General features: G+C 38.6%; 1 protein-coding gene across 4 annotated transcripts in view; it reads right to left on the reverse strand.

Annotated features, from left to right (window-relative positions):
* ATXN7L1 (ataxin 7 like 1) overlaps positions 1-18,673 on the reverse strand; it is a 110,872-nt gene that overhangs the window by 41,021 nt on the left and 51,178 nt on the right. The window contains exon 1 of one of the 4 annotated variants that reach the window (XM_039723740.1): positions 7,311-7,445. The exons of the other annotated variants lie outside the window; for them this stretch is intronic. The gene's annotated coding sequence lies outside the window, so the exon portion shown is untranslated. Of the gene's footprint in view, positions 1-7,310; positions 7,446-18,673 lie in introns of those variants that run through there. 4 annotated transcript variants of the gene reach the window in all.

The following is an 18,673-nucleotide window of genomic DNA, read 5'->3' on the forward strand; positions in this document are numbered from 1 at the left end:
GAAAAAAACAATGGTCTACTATGACTCCAAGAAAACAGGTTATTATTTTTAGGTGACATATTCTTCACCTGGTTCTGTGAAAAACATGACACCAGATTTTATTCAATACCAAGATCACATATCATAATCTCATTTTATCTTTCTGTACAAATAACTTCTAAAGAAATAGTAACTTCACTGAATTTAGCCCAAAATAACATCCTTGCAGAACTTGCATATAAGCTGTTGTTTAAACCTCCTGGCTTTTTCTTACTTGGGATCCAAACCCAGCACCTGGTGAATCAATGTATTTCTTAACAAGCTGTTTTTTAAGCACAGAAATAATGGAATTTCTTTTTCTATAAATTTGCAGGTTTGAATGGCAAATGGCTCCATCTCTGTTACCCTGAGCTTCTTTGTCCCCCAGCAGCCTCATCATTTCATCCTGTATCCACAGTCTTTGTCCCCCTTCCCAAGGGATAAGCTCTGTTTGGTCTGCAGGTAGACATGTGCCAGCTGTCAGTACAAGCTGCAAATGAGCTACTACCACATGGAATACTGTTCTCTGGGCCACATTATTTAAACTATCTCCTCACACTTGCCGATTTTCACAAGACTGCTGAAACTTTGCATTTTTGAACCAAATCAGCAAAGAGCTAAGAATTCTCAGACAAAAGAGAAAATAGATACAATCACGTAAGGTTTATTGCTATAATTATTTTTATTGCTAGTAGCATTATTACAATAATTATAATATTTTTGGAAATCCAAGCTAAAATCTACATATGATTTTTTAAACTTGGTTTTCTGTGTTTGCCACTCCTCATGGGTATTCCAAGGCATCAAATTAATTCCCTTGGAATATTTTGACATAATTTCAAAATCCAGGTAACCATACAGATCTGTCCAGCTAGGGACACTTGTTATGTTTTGAAAATTGAATGAGCCTACATTTAAGTTTCAATTGGCTTTATCAAAACCTGCTACAAAAGCAACATAACTATCAGTTCAGAGTATTTCCTCATTCCAGACATTTTAGATAAATCAGTTCACTCATCTTTCAAGCACGTTATTTGCTAGAGGTAAGAAAATCTATTATTTAGAATGCTACATGAATAACCACAAGTGATAACCCCTTAGAACACAGCTTTCAAAATGAATGTGGAAAAACAATTCCTGAAGAGGTCACTTGTTCATGTTTCCCTCATTACATACAATAGCTCTTACAAACAAGAAACCAAACTCTTAACCTTCTACAGAAAAAACTCAAGAGACAACACTGAAAAACATACCCAAATACAAAAGTGGGTTTGTAGGGCATTTTTAATCAATTCCTCTCCCTTTAAAAAACTCTTTAATTCTGTATTTACATACAGCTTCTTAATTCTAAAGTTGGTTTTCACTTTAACTTGCATCATTTATGACTTCTAACTGTGCAAACTAAAGAAACTCAGATGTAACTGCACAGGAATGAAATAAACGCAAATTAACCTCTGAGAGTCCAAGTGACAACTATGTCATATTCTGTCTCTTCCTCTGTACCTCTTGACCATTCATCACTGCAATGAACCTCTCAAAATACAAATGACTTCTTTTGGATAAACTATTTCTCCATTCATAATTTAACAAATTTCCATTGATTGCTTGTGATGAGAGTTTTTTACGTCTACAACATTAAATGTCTGTATACCTATATATATAGATAAGATTTTTTTCTCAGATCGGTATTTGCTCAAGTTTTTTTTAAGTTGAGCTTTCCAAAGTTTGCTGAAGCATGGTCAGTGCTTCAGATGCTGTGTGAAGAAAGGCATTTTCCAAGGCCACATAGCCATTAGAGTGCAAATCTTAATTTAAAGCATTCTGAGTTTATTCACCCACTGATGTTGCCTCTGTTTTAGAATAATGTGGCAGGAATGACACAGGGAGAAGAGACAGGTGATTTCCAGTGCAACTATCTACCAAGGTGTATGAACTGCTGTGACAGTACAGCTGTGCAACTCTCTTGTCCCTTCTCCCACTTCCAATGCTCTGAATAAACTGTCATCCATGCAGATGGCTCTAACTTTCAATGGATCTGCTCAGAAACACATATGTATCATATTTTAGAAAAACTTGTTTTAAAAAAAAGTGTAGGTGCTCACCAGCTGAAGACACAGGATATTATTTTTCCTAAGAGGCATTTTAATTACTTTCTATAAGATAACAGAAAAACAATCTTATTAAAGCAAGGCATAGCTCAACTCAGAACAATTCTCGTGAGTTTTAACATGAACAGTAAACAAAAAAACCAAAATGATTAGAAGTCCAACTTGAAGCAAGTCCATACAAATGAACCAGTTTTACCTAAAGACATTTGACTATTACATATGTAAAAGGATGTCTCTGAGAAGAAGCATGCAATAAGTATCTTTCCAAGGTATCAAATGCTTAATGTGTATCAGTCATTTTTGGTTTAAACCCCAAGAGTCAATTGAAGCATATGTAAAACATTAGGATGATTATTTCCTACTAGGACTTAACTGGCTTTTTATAGTGCAAGAACCTGGTTTCACCCATGCTTGGTGTAACATTTCACTTCAGGTGGGAAGATATGAATAGGACATATATTTGCCAAGACATGAGAGTAACCCTTGGTCAGCCAAGAAATCACTACAGAGAGTAAGCTTGGAAGCTAACAGGAAGAAGAGAAAACAATTTTAAGACAAGGATTTCAAAATGGGTTATTTATAGAGTCAACACTCAATTATCCATGGTCAGATTATCTGTACCAGAGATGCAGAAACAAATCAGCTCCAGCTGGGCTCATTAGCAGAGGTGCAGCTCGGTGCAAATGTCCCTACACTTCTAGGGACATTGTGGGTTTAAAAATTACACAGAATCTTTTTTTTCTTCAGCATAAGACAGAAGTTCTTTTTTTCAGTCTAAAGTGAGTCACTTCAGTTGTTTCTGTACAGCATTTCCAAAGGCAAGAGCACTGGGGAAAATGGCAAAGACTTCAGACAAAGCCACTGCCTGACAGTGCTACCCCCATGCTCTGGGTCCCAAGAAATTTTATGAACTCAGGCATAATGTCAAGCCTGAGCTGGCTGTGTGCATTCCTGCATTCTGTGTCAGGGCTGCGGCCTCCGGCAGGGAGCTGGGTGCAGACAAGCACCAGATACTTGTGACAAGGCAGGAGCCAGGCACCAGCCAGCATGGCAAACAGCAGCAACCTCAAATACAGCTGGGGTGGCCTCTGTGCAGAGGGACTGAGCCGTGAGATCCCTCGAGATCACAATTTAAACTTAAGTCATTTAAACCAGATATTCTGAATGAGGGAAAAATTAAAACAAGTACTTTTCTAACTTCAAGAAAAACACAGCCCCAGCAATATCAATCCAGCTTGAAGCTGTTTTCCTGGCCACAATGCCAAAAATGTAATTGACAGTGAAATACAAAGGTAGATTTGAAAAAGGGAAGGAAATGGAAAAAATCCAACATAACATTTCTTACCTACCAATTGCTTCCTCTGAATCAGACTATCTGTGTTCTTGCTCAAGGACTGAAACCTTTCTCCATCTGTCAGGACACAGCAAACTCCAGAAGAGATTATGATCTTCTGGAAGTTGTCCCTCATCAAATTCATGTTCTATAGTTGAAAGAAATCCTACTGTTTAGAGATAACAAAAGATACTTCTAAATTGGAAGAGTTTGAGATTCAGTTTGGTTTTTTCCAGCAATGGGAGCCACTTAACCAAAGAGACAGGGAAAGGACAACAAGCAGGATACTGGCATGGTAAATCTCAGCTATAATCAACTGACTCCAGCCTGATTACAGAGGAGGAACTAAACTCTGTATTTGGCAAATGGATCACAGAGCAAGTCTTTTCTAAAGCTTTTTGCTGAGTCTGACAATTGTTAGCTAGAAGTACAGCAGATTTAACCAGCAATGGCTAACAAGTGAACCAAAACTCACCATGCCTGAGCTATCACCCCTGGGATTTGCCTACTGTATCTAAATACTGAGAGAAAAAAGTTTATTTACACTGAACTGCTCAAGTAGTTTCAAATGATAGCTAGAAACAGAGGATCACTGAGTGCAGGGTGAGATAGAAGAAGAGGGTTATCTATCCCATCAGAAGATGATTGTAACACTGGGAGAAATCTGCAGGTCCTAAATCTACAACCCCCCTTATTACCCCCCTTCCTTTCCTCCTCCCTAGTCCCAAATTCCTTGACTTTCTAAGTTGCTTAAGGTCTGAAAAAAAGTAATTAAAGGAAAAAAAACAGTTCAAAAGCACATTCACTACGATAGATATTATTTATAGGAGAACTCTGGCAATTTTATTTGTTTCTATTTCTCCCTACATTTCAGATCCCTAAATGCCTACTGCATAAGAAGTAATAGCAGTGGCAGTTACAAAAGGTCTGCTGTCTGTCTTTGCTGTTTTGCCTAAGGACATGAGGTCTATTCTCAGTATTAGGCACGAAATATTTTGGAAGGTGTAACATTCAGCAAACAAAACCAGAAAACAGATCTTCTGCTGTACAGTATTTGCAAGTCTCGTGTATGGTATTTATCTTGGAATACACACTAATGAGGACAGCAGCACAAGCACTGCAAGGGAAAAGACTCAATTACTGTAAACAACTGGGAACAAAAGACTGTTAAACATTCAACAATCACATCAACAGAAGGTTTAGAAGTCTTTACCTCTTGTTTACTGTAACAAGATTAGGTCAAGGCTTCCTTCTGCCTTTTAGCCTCATCAAATAGGGAAGGCCATAAAAACAAAACCACTGCACTAACTCACTCATTCACTGAAAAAACTCACTGCCCTGCTCAAAGTATCGGAAAGATACCAAGGTATGGGGGCTACTGCCACGGTAAAAGCCAGCCTGTAACTTCCAGCTAACTGGCTGCATATCTGTCAAGCACATACATGCAAACCACACTTACATAAACTTTCTGCTCCCTTACTGCTCCTCCCACTCCAAGATATCAATTCTAGCCAAGAACTTGATTAGCAACAGACTATGAAACACTTTCAGAGAACATCAGAAGTGGCACTTACAAAAGGACAGTGAACTTTTATGGCCTGAAGGTCCCAGAGCAAAGTGTGGCAGCTGGCATCAGGCATTGCATGTTACAGCTGCAGTTCTACCATGAATCAAAAAGAGATGCAATTTCTTTTTCTGATCTTCTTCCCTTTCAAAGCATTCCTGGCACACCTTTGGCTTGAATCTGGTATTAATCCATGGTTGAATTACAGTGTATGGATGGAGACCAGGCACACTGTATAACACAACCTTGAGTCTTTTAGCATTTGCTTCCTAGAATAGACTGCTCTTGCCCTGCAAGCACGGTGTGTATTGTTGTCTCCAGATGTAGCCTCATAGTCAATATACTGAAAAAGGCCTGCTGAGCCCTCTTTCACAAGCAATCTTGATTCATCATTTATCAGGGACCTCGCTCTTGCTAGTAATTTTATGCCAGTTTAGGAGTTGCAATTATTACATACTCTCCCACCCCTTCCTGGCTAACTGTAAAATTATTAAACATCAGAGTTACATGGACTACTTTTGTAGGACTTCTGTTTTCCTCGTCATAATTACCTGTCAAAATCTGGTACATAGTGAGTTTTAAACAAATCATTCTCTGCTGCCTTTGTATTTTAATTAAATATAAAGCAACACTGGTAAGATACCTCGGGACATTTCTCACTTTACAGAAATCAGAGCTCATTTAACAGCCATAGTATTTCACAGACTTAGACAGACACCTCCATCAGATAACACTGGTTTCAAGTAAACAAGTAGGTTTTATTTTTTTCCCTGAAAAGTCTAATGAAGTTTTCTAGTGTCACTTAGACTCATAACCATTCAGAAAAATGTAACAGAGATCTAGAACTGTTTTTCTCCTTTTAAGTTCATTAGAACAAACAGAGGGAGAATATAATCCATGCACACAGCAAGTAATCCAGCTGTAATTCATACCTCAGCATAGCAGAGGTAAAGCGGTAATGCCAACATTAAACCTGATACTATTTAGCCCTTAAAGCTTGCAGGTAATCCCTCTCTTTCCAAGAACTGCACACTGAGAGAAATCAGATATATTCAAAGAATAATTCAGTATCATTAAAGTTTTAAATAAAATTTAATTTTTTCAAATGAAATAATTTAAATTGAGCTTAGACATCTAGAGCCATATTGAGGCTTCCAAAAGGAAACACTCAGCAACTGCCTTATTCTTCATTTAAAAAGCTCTATGGAATACATATAAAACATACATAAAAAAAGTTGACAGCTGCCCATTCAAGAGTCAGCAGTTTCCCACTAGCATATTTTGTTTAAACTACTTTGGTACCACTGGCATGTTATTAACCAAATCTAAAAATAAAAAATTATATTTAAATTAAAAAAAATACTACCCATTATCAATGTAATCATAGTTTGCATTATTTTTAACCACATTGCCACATGTGAAATATACCCAAAAATGGCAAAACAAAACACAGAATATTCAAACACATACTTAACGGAGAAATCAAGATAACTTCTTCAAAATATGGTTCTTGCTATGTTTTAGTTACCTGCATGCATTTCTCTTTAATCTTTCTGAGGCTGCACCAAATGGAGCTTAGAGTCTGCTCTCAAGCTAAAAATCTTAGCAATAATTTGTGTAGATTTGTGCAGATAAAAATAAAAATCACAGACTATATTAGATTCCAAGACTGTAAGCAACACAAACTATCATATCTGCAAAACAGCATGCTGATATAGTTGGGAAAAAAAGTAAAAATAATCACAGTACAGATAACCAAGGGTCAAAGTTCTGGTTATGCATGAAGTTTCAGTATTGGCACTTCCTGTTCTGAGTCTAAAATACTCATAATTAAATATATTTTCTCCTTCTTTGCTAAAGTAATGAACTGCTATTCTCTCCTCTCCTTCATATATCTACTATTTGCTCCCTTACATTACTGTGAACCATTAGGCCAGTTTCAAAAGGTCTTGGGTGCAGGGGAGGCATTGCCACGCTCAGTCCCGCAGGCCAGGGCTGCGCTCGGGCTTCCTGCGCGGGGCTCAGCCCGGAGCGCCCTGCGGAGCGGGGCGGGAGCTGGATGCCATCCCTGCAACGCCTCGGCTACATCGGGCACCGCAGGTGCTGCCGGCAGCCCTTCAACACTGGTCACCTCCCTCCGCACCGCGCAGGTACGAAGGGCTGTGGGTGTTTTTCTGCAGCAACAGCTGTGTCCTACAGCCTCGTGCGGCTCCTGCAGCGGGTCTCTCACGCCGCTCGAGCACGGCGGCAACAAAGCAAGGCAGCATCTGTAGCGACCCTCACTCACATTCAGCGCGCCGCTGCAAAACCCACCAGCAGCACCTTCCCCTGGCGCGCTGACAGCTTCGCCTGCAGGGCTCCGGGCCGTCCTTCGGCGGGGGCCGCCGGGCCGCAGGCGCCGTCAGCGGCCGGGAGGCTGCCGGGAGCGGAGGGCCGGGAGGAGGCGAGCAGCGAGCCGGGCGGGGAGAGCGGCGGGCCCGCAGCTCCCCCTCCCGGACCCGCCGCCGCTGCCGACATCCGTCTGTCTGCTCCCTACTCACGCGACGAGCAGGGAAAGCCCCAACAGCGAAAGGTCAGGACCAGCAGAGTTAAATGCAAAACTCGTTACACTTGTCACAAGATTTTCCCCCTGAAAACTCGTCAAACTTCTAATTTAGTTTTGGAAGGCTTAGGGAAAGTCAGTCCTTCAATCAGCAGTGCCACAGCTTCAGCTACTGCTGGCAAGGAGACACACACTGTCCACATAAACTCCAAATTCAGGTTCTGAACTCCACACAACAACGTATGGTAGCTGGCAATAAAAAATTAAGCTTCTGAGGATCTGATTATCTTTGATTTTTACACACTGGAGTACAAGCGGACCAAGAAGATTAAGATCCTGTTACAGTCAGCTGCTGGATAAACACAAAGGTCTTTATCACCTATTTTTCTTCTTACAAGTACACCATACTCACAAGTATGCACATATCAGAGCTATGGTGTCACCACCCAAAATAAAAAGTTCAGTCAACAAACTGAGCTTTGCTGTGGCACAGCTCTGCATGTTAAAGCAACCCTGTGCCAAAGCCTCAGCCAGCTGAGTGCTGCTGGAAATCGTGGGTTCCCCATTAACCAGAAATACTTCCTTTGGCACAACTCTCAAGATTTGGAATGGCAGTATGTTTAATGTTTAATGACACCATAACAAGTAAATTGTTTCAACTATATTTAAATGGGCAACCATTCAGCTCTTCTCACATACATGCAACTCTTGCAGCCAAGGAGTTGCTGGCTTGTCCACTAAACCCAGCCAAACCCAGCAATTTGCAGCAGACCAGCATGGGACCTCAGTTTAAATGCAAATTTATTCTCACAGCTGTGTCCAACATGAAACATACCAACAAATGCTAGCTCACACTGCAAGGTATTTTACAATGTTTCACTACTAAATTCCATATATTTGAACACCAACATGGAGTGGTGCTCCCCAGGAAATTAAGCTGAAAGTTGTTCTCTGGAGTGCTGCGTTCCCTGGCTGCGCACCCTCCTAACTATGCAGGGATCCCAGTGGGGCGGGAGCAGGAATGGCCCCAATTTATTCAGGTTTCTATCTTAATCACAGAATCTTCTGCCTGAGGCCTTGGAAGAAGATGGGGAGTGTGAAAACAGAACCAGAAGTATAAAAGATTACTTACAGTAAGTAAGTTCTTCAGAGGGCAGTGTGGGTCCTCCTGGCAGTGATTTCAATTGGACAGAAGAGAGAACTGGATTCAAAATACCCTGACCCACTGGACCCAAAAATGGAGCCCAGAAATTTAGTCAACAGATCTTTGAAGGTGCATAACCAGTTGGTTTGTGGCTTTGTTTGGTTGCTTTATTTAATTTGAACATGGGACTTATAGTAAAAAATAAACCACTATATTTTTGAGGCTCAACAAAATAGCCCTGAATGCTTCTGGGATTCCGGTTTAGGAAATCATTCACTGCAGGTGTACATGCCTCACAGAAGAGGCAATCACTGAAGCCAAGGAATAATGAGACACAATAAAATATGGAAGTATAAATAAGCAGAAGAAACAATAATAGGTATAGAAATAATAGGCAAGTAATAGCAACATGCAAATAAATAAGACAAATAGGTACAATGTTTAAACTGACTGGAAAAAAAAGCTACCAAAAATGTATGCCTGTAAAAAGCTCCAGCTAAGCTGAGAAATAGAAGGTTGAAAGGAACTAGTGGTTGTTTATGGTGAGGACATTACACATTGCTAATACCTATTTGTATATCTCAGATTCATGCATGGAGCAGCTGTCAAAGCATCCTGTAACACATAATCCTGGGGATCCACAGGGCTGCAAGGCTGCTGCAAAGTGAATGGTGATGCTGCCCCACATCAGCTTGTGAAAAAGGTCATATCAGATGTCCTGAGTGACCAGTATGGCATTGAGTGATCATGAATATTTAGACTATAACACAGGTAGCATTAAGGGAGAGTTAACTTCTATAAAGAAACAAAACAATGCATCAGAATTTTGGGGGGGTGGGTAGGGAATATGCATAGTAACCATGAAAACAATCCAGCAGAAGTAAATTCAAAGCAATGCTTGCACTATCTGAAAATAAAAATACATCTTCTGAAAACCAAGGCTGATGTTAACTTTTGTTTAAAATAAAATCAGGATCTTGACAGTTTTCTGTACCTTAATATTGGGCATCTCAAGTGATCCAGCAATAAATCACCTAAATCAAATATTTCATGAAGTGATAACCAATGCTTCAGTTTTCAATCTAAAATGGGAAATTTATCAGCAATATTAAGACACATATTTAAATAGGAAAGGACTTCTACAGTTGAGCTGAAGACCACAGACATTCATCTTATAGATTAACTTCTGTAAATAATTATCTTTATACAATGTGATACTAACAGAGACAGTTTGTGCTAATTGACAGACAAGTTCTACATTGAATCATATTGAGAAAACAGCGCATAGGAAATAATTATTTCCTAACTCTAGAATCTTAATACAGAAATTTCTGCACAGAACCCACAAACTGCAGAAAGGCTAAAAACAAACTAATCAATAGTTAATAGAACTATTCATTATAGGTAACACGGGGGAAAGGATTTTTTTTTTTGGTGAGGAATGACTTTCTTTGCTCATCTTGCAAGCTTTAATTAAATGGCTAAGAAATAAGGAGTAGCTAAGAATGATTATTTTGTAACCTGTTTTCAGGCTATAAAGCTTATAGTAATACTACATATAAAGTCATTAATAAGACTGCCTACTTACCAAAGCCTAGATATAGGCATTAACTTGCCTCATGTGAGCATGAAGTTAGGATATCAGGGTGTATTTAAGCTTATTTTGAAAAGAAAACATCTAATCTCTGTAGTTAGATTTGGACTGATAAAATTTGGTTTGTGTCTATTGAAGCAAAAAAGTGATTTGCCAGTAGCACTTTATGGTGACTCTTTTATGCTGTGCACCAGAATACTCCCATAGAATTTTCAGTATGAGGCCTAAAATTTAAGTGCTTTCCTGATGGACACTGGCATTATCAGACAGCTTGTACATTTAAGCTACTTGAACTCAGGAACACTTCTTAGTACCCAGCACATGCAGACCACCTAGTCTGGAATGTGTTTTGGGACTATAAAATCCAGAAACAAGAGTCCAATCTGTTGGGAGTGTACATGTTTCTTGCTGAAGCTGTGCGGGCCTAAAACAGTGCTAAAATTAATTTTGCTTCCTTGTATTGCTAGGTAGGTCAACATGCAGGATTTTTTTCCCACCTAGAAATAAGGCTACAGCTTTGGCAATTCAACACCAGCAAAACCAGAAGAGACTTCAGGCAAAAAATTTTAACCCAGTAAAACACCAGCATGTATATTTAAGTAGCAGTTGTATGAAGCGTTTTGGGTTTTTCTCTGTGTGTATGTTAATCTCACTCTGAACCCCAAATCAGGTTTCTTATGTTTCAGTACCATGGATATTTCAGCACCAAAGGACAGAAGAGGGGTGTTAGAGAAATGCAAGTCTGAGTGCTTGAGAAAGCCAAAATTGTACTGATCTTGCATGTGGAGATTATTTCAGAATAACAGCTGATAATTTCTGCAGACATTTTATCTTAACCACATTTTAGCAGAAAAGTAGACAGAGGACCCAGATCTCTATGAATTTCAATTATCCTGACTCAACTCCTCAAACAAATCAAGCATCTGATCTATTTTCAGAACCACACTCCACAATGCTGTGTTTGTGGCCTATAAGACAATCCTTTTACTCTTAAAGAATTACAGACCTTCATAAACAAATCAAACTGTTGTACTGAGGAAGAGTACAAAGCTCTGACTAACAAGTGGTGCTTGAAAGACACTCATTTATGCTTACATTACCTTACAGATAAGACTATTGCCTCAGCAATCCCAACTTTTCACAGCAGCTCCTCCAGAACCCCCATAGGATCCCAGAGTCTTGTTTAATCTCTTGGAAAAATGAGGAACACTGCTTTACTTGAGGAGCGCCTTAGTCCTGCACAATCCACTCCTAAATCTAAAAATTAGACTGTTATTTTTGGGAAATCCTAGAAGGAGTGACATATATCCATATTCTGAGATAGTGCCTTATTTTTTCTGCTTATCTCCATGGATCAGAATTTTTCCATATTTGAGGCAGGGAACTCCACTCCCTTTCACTTGATTTCAGTCAGACACGCATGAAGTTTGCTCCATCCTACTCATAAAGAGATTGATGACAAACAGGGTTCTCTCCATTTTCATACTCTATCCAGCCAAGAAGGTGGTGTCCATATAGGTGTCAAAATGTATGTGTAATAAAAGACAACCTACCCTCTGCTTTCTTAGAAAAACACCATCTTTTCAAAAAGTGTTTATTTAATGTCTAGCCCAGGATTTCTTGTTTCTTGGTCAGAACCCCTAGGGGTTCCTAAAGACCAGTTAAAGATGAACTATCATAACAACAAAATTAAGAATGAGTTCTGCTTCCATTTTGAGTTGGACACAGCTTTTTTGCTGTGAACCTTCAAACTAAATCTAGGCAAGTTGAAGTATGAAGAAGTCATCCCACTGTCTTTCCAAAATAGCTAGAGTTAATATTGTGCAATCATGTAAAACCCAGTCTTTGTTCTCAGTTGCTTATAAATGACTTCAAACACTTGGGCACCTCACCAGTGCCATGGGTTCAGCAGTACCACTGCAGGTGGCTCAGGTACTTCACTTAGGTACACATCATGCTTAGGTACTTGTGTGATAACCAGTGAAACTAACCCAGCAAGGAACATACATCCCTCCTCCTACACTTCAACCTCAATTCATCAAGTGAGCTCATGAACACAACACACCTTCAGTAATTCTGTCATACAACTTTTTCCACTGCTCTATGTCTCTAGACGTTTTTAGTATTTTAAAATGATATCTACTAACATAATTTATTGATAATATTTACCAATTTAATAATGCAAAATGATACACAAAGAGTTAATGAATTCACAAGTAAAATACAAAAAAATAGTATTTCTTAAAGGAGCAATACTGCTGCACCTTGAAGTGGTTTCTGAAGTTTATTACTTTGGTCCTCATACACATACTGCTTCCTTAAGGTGTTACAGGGTCTCAAATGTATTCTTTAACTACCTATACCAAACAAGAACAAATCTGTTGCTTGATGCATGCAATGCTGCTCACGCCTTCATAAGCTCCCTAACATTTTATTTCTTAGCTGTGAAATTCCACAATCACAGGTACTAGTTGGTATCTCTTACTGACTTAATTCGACTGATAATAAAGGGTTTATTTCAATTAGTCTCACATTAGAATCAGTGATTTAGATTTAAATTAAATTCACATAATTTTCACGTCCTGTGGGTATGCATGTTTTGACAGTACAGCAAAAATGTGCTGCAAGTTGCATAGAAGTTGATTGAAACCGTCAAACCAGTATTTAATTGCTTGCTGACATGTACCTCAAAAATAGTCCAGAGTGGATTTATCTGAACATACAAAAGCACATGCAGAAAACACATTTTAATGACATCTCCATGCACAGAAGAAATCCAGGTTTTATTGCTACATTTTAAATTACTGAATCAAACAAATGACAGGCTTTTGCCTGTCATTTGCTGTATTACTACATGCATCACCTCAGACTCTGATAATTCTTTTTTCCATATAATGCATTTTATAAAATAATACCTCCAAAATTAAACAAGTATTAAAAAGAAGTTTTAAATATAAAATTTTTCTTACTTCTTTTGTTCTGATCCCCAGCCTTTGAAAATCTGTCACATCTGTGCAGTCTCATTAAATACATTTGCTCAGATAATGTACAAGAAAAGCAATTCATAAGCAATGTGTAAAGTTCACTAAGTTTTTACAGAAGCTTAATGCAATCTCTCATTTCTTCTCTCCTGAATTTGATGCTAACAGAAGGCAATATTCTGGACATGTAGTCCAGCAGTCCTCACCACTTTTTCCCCACTTAAATCTCATTTTCTCCAACTTACAATTTTTACTTTAATCCTCATCAGTCAGTAAAGTTTTAGACTTGTCTTCTAGACTTTCTATGTCTTTTGGTAATTTTAACAGGCTTACTTCACACATTAAAACCTACTCTTCACCACATCCCTCTTTAGGGCTGTGAATTCTTGCTAGAGAAGAGCGCTTTTGGGAGAAGGAAAAAAAAAAAGAAGAAAAAAAAAAGCATGTTGCCACCAATTCTTAGATCATAGAATCACGGAACAGTTTGGGTTGGAAGGACCTTAAAAGTCATCCAGTTCCAACTCACTTGCCACAGGCAGTGAAACCTTCCACTAGACCAGATTGCTCAAAGCCTTACCCAACCTGACCTTGAACACTTCCAGGATGGGGCAGCCACAGCTTCTCTGGACAACCTGTGCCAGCATCTCACTGTATAGAATTTCTTATAAAAGCTAATCTTAAACCAGCCCTCTTTCCATTTGAAGCCATTCCCTCCTGTCCTGTCACTACATGATCTTGTAAAAAGTCTCTCTCCAGCTTTCCTGTAACCCCCTTGGTACTGGAAGGTGCTCCAAGGTGTTGCCAGAACCTTCTGTTCTGCAGGCTGAGCAACCCCAGCTTTCTCAGTCTGTCTATGCAGCAGAGGTGCCTCAGCATTCTGGATTTGCCCCAACAGGTCCATGTCCTCATGATACTGAGGGCCTCAGATCTGGATGCAATACTCCAGGGGGGTCTTCTGAGAGTGGAGTAGAGGGGGAGAAGCACCTTCCTCAACCTGCTGCCCATGCTGCTTTTGATGCAGCCAAGGACATGGCTGGCAATATATCAATCTAGTTATGTCAACAGCCTGTAGGTACCAACTTAAAAAAACCCCCCTCATATCTGAACAGACACAGTCCAGAAAAAGACAACTTTAAGATAAATTCAAATGGTAAATCTTTCATCTTCAAGGTCAGGTGTCCTTTTCAAAAGATATGCTTTTAAGATAGTAGTTTAGAGAAGATTGGCAGAGCTGAATTAATAATTAATTGTGGCTGCTGTTACCCGTGCAAGTGCCACTCTGAACCATGCATTCTGAATCATGCCTTTGCCTTGCATCACCTCTGGCATTCACCTACTGCCCTGATGGGTGAGCTTAGCTTGCTAAGCAGAAAACTAACCAAAGAAAGGGGGAAAAGCTGCTAAATCACAAATAAGTGAATAGCTTTCTCCTATTATTCAGTACTAAGCTGAATAGTGTCACTACAGGGTGAGATGAGCAGCAGGGAAGGAACAGGAACCCTGGGCTGGGTAGGAAGGGTGAGGTGTGAAGAACGTGCTCTGCCCTCCACAGCAGCATGCCTTCAGATCCATTTGGGACACCCTGACACAGTGATAGTCAACAGAGCTGCAGAAAGGACACTGATGTCACCCACAGAGAAAACATCCCAGAGAGACGATCATGTTTTAAAGCTACTGGAGGTTTTGTTGCTGTTGAAAGAAGCTCTTGCTTATTTTAGAAGGACTATGGCTGCCACGTGGTTATCAGTCCTTGCTGTAAAAGAGCACTTGCACCTTGTGACCGTGGCTGCTCTCACAGCTGAGTCTCCAACCCATCTTCTCTTCCTCCAGTCTTCACTAATCGAGGCTCTCACAAAACATCACTGACCACTGTCCTGTTTCAAACAGGGTTATTCTGGGAAACAATAGCAAGTGTGGTAGTCTGGAATCAGCTGTGTGATGCTTGTACCACACTGACTGGTCTTAGTTAACCTATCTACATTCAGTTATGGCAGCAGAGAGGACAGAGTAAGAACGAGTAACTAACTAATATTTTGACAAATGTGATGAGGGTCCTGTAGAGAACTGGATAAAAAAATGAGAGAAACTTCACTCACTATCTTTGTGTATCATCAAGAAAAAACAAACTTTATTTTAAAGAACCAAACAGTAGAAAAACTTACACCTGCTGAGCCTACTGGACACTGCAGAACCTACTTCATCAGTGACTTCTGCATATCTCAGAAATTACTATTAGAGAATTAACAGAGAGTATGAGGAATTTGTTGTAGCAGTTCTCCGTGACTTGGGACTCAACACTATTATAATATTAGTACCTTCCTGGGGAGACTAATACAGTTCCTTAAAAAACAAAATCTAACCCTGACAATAAAATTCTCTATATCCTAAACTTTAAAATAAAAGCATTTTGCATATTTCATTTGCCCCGAAGTTTTCAAATATGTACTAGAAATACAACTGCTGTACCATTTTCTTAGTTACTTAAGCCACTATTTTTATTTAAAATAATTCTTAAAATATTTAAGAAAAATAATCTCACTACATTAAGTTCTACTTTTAAACAAAGCTTCCCTATACCAAAACTGACAACATGGAATAAATAAAACATAGGTTGCCCATCAAAAGAAAAACCAGGGTGCAAGACGGTGTAAAACTGTTAATAATGTTCATATGCAGCACAATCAAAGTGATTATTGCATTTCTTACACTATATGAATATTCCACACATCAGGAAAAGAAAAATCACAAAAGCAAGAGACATAAGAAAGCCTTTCAATAATGTAAGAACAGATGGATTACAGTGTTAAAAAAAAAACAACTGCTACAAGATGAGACCTTTTCTGTAAATGGCTAATCCACATTAATAAAACTACTACTAAACCTCACTGCAGGTAACAATTTACTTTAGATTAATACCACCTAAGCCAAAACATATTTTAATGTAACAGCATGGGTTACATTTTAAAACAGTTTAGTCATTTTAGGCATCAACACAATCCAATGTTTCTAGGAATGCAAGTCATTTTTATTAGGCAGCCAGCTGCAGACATTGCTGGAACTAAAGTTCCAGAAAAACTGGGAAAATTACCATTCATATGCTTTCAAAAGCTTTCCAAACACATGAATGGAAGCTGTGTTTGAATGGCAGAAGTCAAACAATTTGGAAATCAGATTAAAGGAAATAAGTAGTGATTTATTTGCAGTGCATCTTTTCATTCCGCATAAAATCGCTTGTGCTTAGTGACCAAGATTTGATCCATACTTACAAGAAGATACTACTGCTATGATGTATTATGAAATAATCTTTGAAAAAAAATGAACTAGGAGCAACTGCTTTAAAGAATTACTTTCCTGCACACAGCACCAGGCAGTGATGACTAATGGGGAGAGGCGCTGCTCGGCCAGCTCAGTCCCACAGTGTGGGGGAGGCACTGCATACCAGGGAATGTGAAGCAGATACTCTTGTATTGCAGGGAGATAAACGGGGCAGTAAGACAAATAAAGCTGCTCAGCCTTTCTTCTTGTAGTATTTTAAAATATAATAAAAATAAAGTGCTAAATTTTAGTGTAATCTTATGAAAATTCTCTTTATTTTGAATAATAATAATAATACTGAATAGGTTTCTTACACATAGATGTCTATACTGTATTCACCTGAAGAAAACAAAGTCTAGGTCTCCATCTCCATTACACATGATAAAGTGTGCAAAGCCCACTTGATAAAATCTTAAATTTTATAATAATACTGATTCTCAAAATTCCATCATTCTTCCTTTTTACATGAAAATCAAACATTTTAGGCCACTGTACAGCTTCCTATACAATAGCTGGAAGCTGTCATTCTTCAATTCAAACAAGTTATTAATTATTACAGCTTTACCCAGCGACAATTCTCAAGAATATTTCTAGGTGATGTAAAGCAACTTCTTGTTCTTAGTTAAAAAGGCAGAATTTAAGTTCTTTTAAATTGGTATATAAAAAAAAATAATAAAAAAGACAATGTTTCAAAACTTCTGAGAATATCTTCAGGTGACCTGAACGAGACACTTAATACATCCTATTGCTGTTTCTAATCACATAAGAAGTAGAATTAGCTGATGTTATGTTGACCACACTTTATCCTCTCAAATTTCAGAGAAGTTAGATGGAAGCTCTTGGCAGAAACTTTGTAGACTTGGAATCCCCAAGCCATTTCTCCCAAACAAGATCAGTACACATCCTGCTAAGCAAGGGGATCTCAAAGAAGTCATCTATATCTGCACAACATAACATACCTGTGCTATAATCATGGTTCTGCTTCCTCTTGGATGGTTCAATTATTTAGGAATAAACTAACATTCCCAAAACTAACCATTAAATAGAATAATTTAAAACACAATTGGGAATGATCTGTGTGGTTCAGCTGAAGCTGATCTTTAAAGTGAAACATATCATAAAAATGGGAAAAGCAAAGCCTAACAAGTAAAACCAGCTTAGGTCAACAATGATGCTGTTTCATCCAGTATAAATGTCTTATGTGAATTGCACAGAAAAAATAATCCTACTTGAAAGGGAAAGAAAGAAAAAAAAAAAGAAGAAGGGTCAGACAGGGTGAAATAGAGCCTTTAAAAGCCTAGAACAATTTGCAACACAAATACTGAGGAGCAAGCAGCTTCCTCTTTGAATGAAGCAAGGGTCTGACCCCTTCCTGTGTCACAAGTCCCTGCACTTATTATGTTTTCTACTGGCAGCAAAGTAAACATCAATTCTATCAGCTTTACAGACAAGTGTGTATCAAAAAAGACACCATATTGTATTCCATCCAGTTTTAAAAGAGACAGAAGATGTATTTGAATGAATTGTTGCCTGAACTGCTCCATAACATTACTTGTGATGAAACAGCTCATAACCTAGACTTCATAAATAAATATTAACTTCAGTTTTTAAAGCAGATTCTGTAATAACCAAAAACCACAAAATGACTGCTACAAAATTTACAAGAAAAACACATGAAGATCATGGAGAAAATGGTATCTTGGCAACTCATGCAACTCCATAGTGTGCCTTATAATGCTGAGTTAAGCTACACTTAATGCATTAATTTCCTTCATGGACATAAAATGTCCAGGTTAGATCTGCAGCTAGCTGACTCTCACACAGACACCCACAAGTTTCAGATGATTATGTTAATTGAAGCTATGATAGTTGTAGTAATTTTTCAAAAAATGATAGTAGCACTGGACCCCTTAAAATCCTGTCTGGACAGATTTGAATGAAGCACAGTTTGCAATCTGCCACAGCTAAAGAAGGAAAGGCTGCAAAGTGAAGGTATGATGTGCTGCTGCAGCAGAGGAGACAGTTGTGTTAGATCATACACACGTAAAAACACCACCTGTTTGACCTGTTTTAC

The sequence above is a fragment of the Passer montanus genome, unplaced genomic scaffold, assembly GCF_014805655.1.
Source record: "Passer montanus isolate IOZ18808 unplaced genomic scaffold, ASM1480565v1 scaffold50, whole genome shotgun sequence".
Taxonomy (NCBI): domain Eukaryota; kingdom Metazoa; phylum Chordata; class Aves; order Passeriformes; family Passeridae; genus Passer; species Passer montanus.